This window comes from Orycteropus afer, unplaced genomic scaffold, assembly GCF_000298275.1.
Source record: "Orycteropus afer afer isolate SDZICR_OR568_19922 unplaced genomic scaffold, OryAfe1.0 scaffold00218, whole genome shotgun sequence".
NCBI lineage: Eukaryota > Metazoa > Chordata > Mammalia > Tubulidentata > Orycteropodidae > Orycteropus > Orycteropus afer.
Window position 1 is genome coordinate 1,950,487 of NW_006921805.1, and position 6,004 is coordinate 1,956,490.

Below are 6,004 nucleotides of genomic sequence, written 5' to 3' on the forward strand. Positions count from 1 at the left end.
AGCAATCTCTTTGCTGGTGTAGAGGAATCCAACTGATTTTTGGATGTTGATCTTATATCCTGCCACGATGCTAAATCTCTCAATTAGTTCCAGTAGGTTTTTGACTGAGTCTCTTGGATTTTCGAGGTAGAGGATCATATCATCAGCAAATAGGGATAGTTTGACTTCTTCCTTGCCTATTTGGATGTTTTGATTTCCCTTTCTTGCCTTGTGGCCCTGGCTAGGACTTCCAGTACAATAGAGCAAGTTTTAGAGTCTGTTCTGACATCCATTTTGGTCTTTTCTTCCTTTATTGTTTTTTTAATGATCTTTACTTTCTTCATGTATAATGTCTTTGATGTCATCCCACAGCTTGTCTGGTCGCCAGTCATTAGTGTTTAATGTGTCAAATCTTTCCTTGAGATGGTCTCTAAATTCAGGTGGGGTATACTCACTGTAATACTTTGGCTATCATGCACTTGTTTTAATTTTCTTCAGTTTCAATTTGATTGCATATGAGCAATTGATGGTCCATTCTACCATTAGCCCTTGGCCTTGTTCTGTCTGATGATATTGAGCTTTGTCTCTTTCCACAGATTGAGTTGGTTTGATTCCTATGTATCCTATCTAGCAAGATGTATAGTTGCTGTTTATATTGTTGAAAGAAGGCATTTGCAATAAGTCGTTGGTCTTGCAGAATTCTGTCATGTAGTCTCCAGAGTCGTTTCTATCACTAAAGCTATATTTTCCAGCTACTAATTGTTCTTCTTTGTTTCCAACTTTTACGTTTCATTCATCAGTAATTATCAGTGCATCCTGATTGCTTGTTGGATCAATTTCAGACTGTGGAAGTCGGTGAAAATCTTCATTTTTTTCTTCTTTGGCATTAGTGGTTGGTGTGTATATCTGAATAATATTAACTGGTCTTCCTTGTATGTGTATGGATATTATCTTATCACTGACAGTGGTGTACTTCAGGATAAAAAAACAACCCAACCCACTACCATAGAGTTGATACTGACTCATAGCGACCCCACAGGACAGAGTAGAACTGCCCCATAGGTTTTCCATGGTTGTAAATATTTATGGAAGCAGACTTCCACATATTTCTCCAGTGAAGCAGCTAGTAGGTTCAAACTACCAACTTTTGGTTAGCAGTTGAGCACTTTAACCACTGCACTATCAGGGCTCCTTACTTCAGGATAGATTTTAAAATGTCCTTTCTGACAGTGAATGTGACTCTTCGTTTTCAATTTGTCATTTCCAGCATAGTAGACCATATTTATTGTCTGATTCAAAATGGACAATACCAGTGCATTTCCACTCACTAATGCCTACGATATCGATCTTCAAGTGTTTTCAGTTCATTTTTCACAACTTCCCATTTTCCCAGATTCATACTTTGTGCATTCCATGTTCTAATTATTAATGGATGTTTATAGCTGTTTCTTCTCATTTTGTGTCATGCCACATCAGCAAATGAAGGTCCTGAAAACTTGACTCCATCCGTGTCAGTTAAGATCGACTCTCCTTTGAAGGGAAAGCTCTTTCCCAGTTGTAATTTTTTTTCCAGTAATAATCATCATTTATTGATTCATTTCATTTTAAAATCAGTAATTTAAAAAAATCAACATACAAGATATAACTTAAATTCAGTAAAATATTTAACATATGAACTAAAATCTGTAATATTTTTTAAAAAAATTTTTATTGTGATTTGGGTGAAAACTTGCAAAGCAGGTTTGTTTTACATTCAGTGGTTCATAAACATTTTTGTTTTGTGACACTGGTTACATTCCACACAGTGTTACAGCTCTCCACCCACTTCCTCCCTGTGGTTACCCTTTCCCTGTGTCCTTGTTGCTTATGCATTCCTGCCTTCCTACTTATCCCCCTGTGTAAATGCTGCCCTTCTTATCTCCTGTGGTAGATTGTGCTAAGGAGTGCATCTCCCTGGTTTAGGTGTTCAGCTCACAGGCCTGTCTACCATTTGGCTGAGAGTTAAGCCACAGGAGTGAGTTCAATTCCAGGGCCAAAGGGTGACTAGGGGCTATAGTCTAGAGTTTCACCAGTCTCTATCAGACCAATAAGGCTTGTCGTTTTTGTGATTTTGAATTGTGTTACACATTTTTCTACCACTCTATCCATGATCTCCAATTTTGATCTCTTTCCAAGTGATTAACAGTGGTAGCCAGGCACTATCGAGTTCTTCTGATCTCAGGATCATGTAGGCTGAGGCTCACATGGTCCACTAGTCCCTTGGACTAATTATTTCCATCTTTCTTGGTTTTCTTCATTCTTCTTTGCTCTGGATGAGGAGAGACAATTGTTGCACTTTAGATGGTCATTTGCAAGCCTTTAAGATCCTAGTTGCTATTCACCAAAGTAGGATGTAGAACAATGTTTTTGTGTGGTATGTTATGCCAAGTGAGTTTGATGTTCCCCGTGACCATGGTCCTGAGCCTATGGGCCCAATGACTCATTCCCTCAGGGTGTTTGGCTGTAGCTAAGAAGTTAGCATAACTTTGCACTGTTAGCTCTATTATATATATATGGGCATTCTTATAACACATATAAATATGCATGTAGAGATATCGTCTGCCAAACTTAACTTCCTTTTGAATTCCATTTCCCTCATTAGTAAATGGGAAAAGTATCTGTGCAGCCTAGTTCACGGGCATACTGTAAAGATCATTGAAAAGAAGGAAATCTTTTCAACATATTAAAGGAGACAGTTGTGATCATGTCAATAGCTAGTGTCAGAGACAGTGCTGTGTGTTCACTAGATTTTTTTCTGGATACACAAACCAAATTTCACAGCAGTTAGTTGGCACCCTGTGATGAGTTCTGACCAAGGACATCTAGAGAGACAAAAATCATAAGGATGGGCTTCCTAAATTGGTTCTCCAATTTGACTAATCGACAAAGGCAAGGTGGGTGTGGTTACCATAATGGACAGCAGAGTCGGAACAGTAATCAGAATATTCTGACTCGTGTGGAATTAATTATGGCATTGGCTATTTAGTCATGGTGTTCCTAGTAGTGAAATAGATGGCAAACCTACTGAATATTTACTTGATCTGTATAGACAGAAGAATTCTAGGTCACGTGAACAGCAGCCTAGATTGAATCGCAGAATACAGAGTCACCGCCTCTCAATCAATTCCCGGATTTGAGTCAGTTTCCACACCCACAACCCCTTGAATGAAGGGGAGGCTGGGCACCTTTGAGGAAAGACCCCACTCTTGGTACCAAATGTGTCAGGCTGGGTTTTCTAGAGAAGCAAAACCAGTAAAACTTAGAGAGAGAGAGAGAAAGAGAAATTTATTTTAGGAAAATGGTTCACACACTTACAGAAAGTGGCAAGTCCAAAGTTCTTGGATTAAACATCAAGCTGGAGGCTTTTCCCAACTCACGCAGCAGCAGGGGATAATGAGCTCAAGGTTGGCAGGCAATATACTGGCCGTTGACTCCAACGAATGACGAATCCAAGATCTCCAGGCCAAGTGGTGGATTGTTTGCTCACAGACAGTTGTAGGCAGCACAACAGAGCCCTGATCCACAGAAGAAGAGAGTCTCTTTTCCCAGGATGTTCACAAATATACTGGAAGCAGGCCACACCCCTAGGGAAACTCCCTTTCAACGGATTGGCTGCTCAAAACATATCCATCTGATCCCATCACGGGAACAACCCACATCACAATTGCTCAAACCACACAGAATCGTGGACCAGCCAAGCTGACACACAGCTCCAACCATCACAGCATATAAAGAGAAATGGTGTATGCCACTTCCAAGGCTGGCTCCCTAAATGCTCTACAGGATTCTCTATTCTCTCTTCTGTGTATGGATTGGTTATCCATTTCCAAGACAACCAAGAAGCCATGTGTTGAAGATGGGAGAGCTGAGCTTCTCTCAGCTTGAATTCCTAATGACTGTGGAAGAAAGTCCCCCAACCCTCAGCTCACATTGGACTGTGGCATATATAAAGAAAAATCCGTGTTGAGTTGAACCATAAAAACTTGGAGATTATTTATTACAGCAGCTACTACAGCTTACCTTGACTATTACACTGCTACAAAGATGTTTGAGGAATTAAAAGAAGAAATAGAACTTGTAGAAATAAAAAGACATTTTGCAGAATCTAACAAGTGATTACTACATCACAGCAGTGTCTGTTTTGGTATCCCTGGTTTGGACATAGGAAGCTATGTGGTATGTGTCTGTCTACGGTTGTGTCCTTCTGCCCTTCTCCTCCTAGGACTAATTCTGCCTTACTCCAGACTTTGGCCAGTTGTCCCTCTCTGCTTCAGGACTAATGTCAGCATGGCCAGAGTTTATTACATGTGCTTCTTAAACTTGAGAGAAACCTTCCCCAGATAGTGATGTCTTTAAGATGCTGTCCTCATTTGAAATAGAAATGGTACTTGATCTTAAGTAAGGCCACATGCCAGTTGTCATCTCTGAAGACGTATCTAGCTGAAGCCAAAGGGAGTGGCTCCTCAGCTGCCCCTCAAAAATTAAAGAATTAGACATCTCTGAATTTTACACATTGTGAGTAAAATAGAGCCATTGGACAACTTCCTTACTGTTGATCTTCATGTACCCTGTACTTTGTAATATCTGCATTTTGGACTTGTTGCAAATGGAAATGCTTTCAAGCTATGATAGAAATGTTATTTGCAATTCCTCCTTTTTCTGTTATTGTTATTGCTGTGACCTGTTTGACATCATTTTTGAATAAATGCAGTCACTTGATTAAAAAATAAAGCCCATTCCCATTTCCCATGTAGGTCCTGTTACTAGTTTCTAATGTGTCTTTCTAGAATTTCCTTTAACGTATATAAGCATATATATATATATATATATATATATATATATATATATATATATATATATTTCTTATTCCTTTCCCATTTCTTTAGACACCATTTCTAGCTTATTACACATTGTTGTTCACCTTGCCTTTTTTTCATTTAAAAATAAGCCTTGGTATTCTTTCCTATCAGCTGTGTTTAACAGTTAATTTTTTAAAACATTTTAATTTGAAAGAACTGTGGAGTCACAGGAAGATGTGCAGGCAGTACAGAGAGGTCCTGTGCACCCTTTGGCTAGTTTCCCCAATGGTTATATCAACAACTAGTTTTTTAAATTATAAAATTAAAATAATAGTAACAAACATTTTAGGCATTATTCTAAGTGCTTTGTATATACCAACTCATTCTTCACCAACTTTATCCTTGCTTACAGATAAGGAAACTAAGACACGAAGAGGCTAAGGAATTTACCCAAGGTTGCAGAGTTAGTAATTCATAAAGCCAGCATTTGCACCTAGGCAACCTAAAGGAAGAACCTGTGTTCTTAACTCTCAAGCTACGGTGCTTCCCTTGAATAACGGGTGTTCATTGTTAAGCAATGAGCTCCGGAGGCATCATGGTTAAAGCACTGGACTGCTAACCAGAAGGTCAGCAGATCAAACTCACCAGCTGCTCCGTGGGAGAAAGATGAGGCAGTCTGCTTCTGTAAAGATTTACTGCCTTGGAAACCCTATGGGGCACTTTTACTCTGTCCTGTAGGGTCGCTCTGAGTTGATATCAATTTGACAGCAGTGGGTAGAGTTAAACAAGAACAAATAGTGATTTGAAGGATAGAAACTGCAATCTGTATTAACAATTACTTTTGTAAACTTTCATAAATGTACTATGTTGATGCGTGCATTATATATACATGCCTTTTTTGAAAACCTTATACTTTTACAACTTCCTTTATAATCTTAATAATGATGATATTTCCATATCAACACACACGCATTTTTCCACATTTTAATATGTGCATCATATTTTGTTACAAATTTCATAATTTATTGCAGATGAGAAGGTAGGCTGTTGCTTGTATTTTTATTTTAAAAATATTTATTGTTGTAAAGATGTATATAATACAACATTTGCCAGTTCAACATTTTTCAGGTTCTTATACTTTTCTTGACAGCTCTGGTGGCGTAGTGCCTAAGGCATTTGACTGCTCA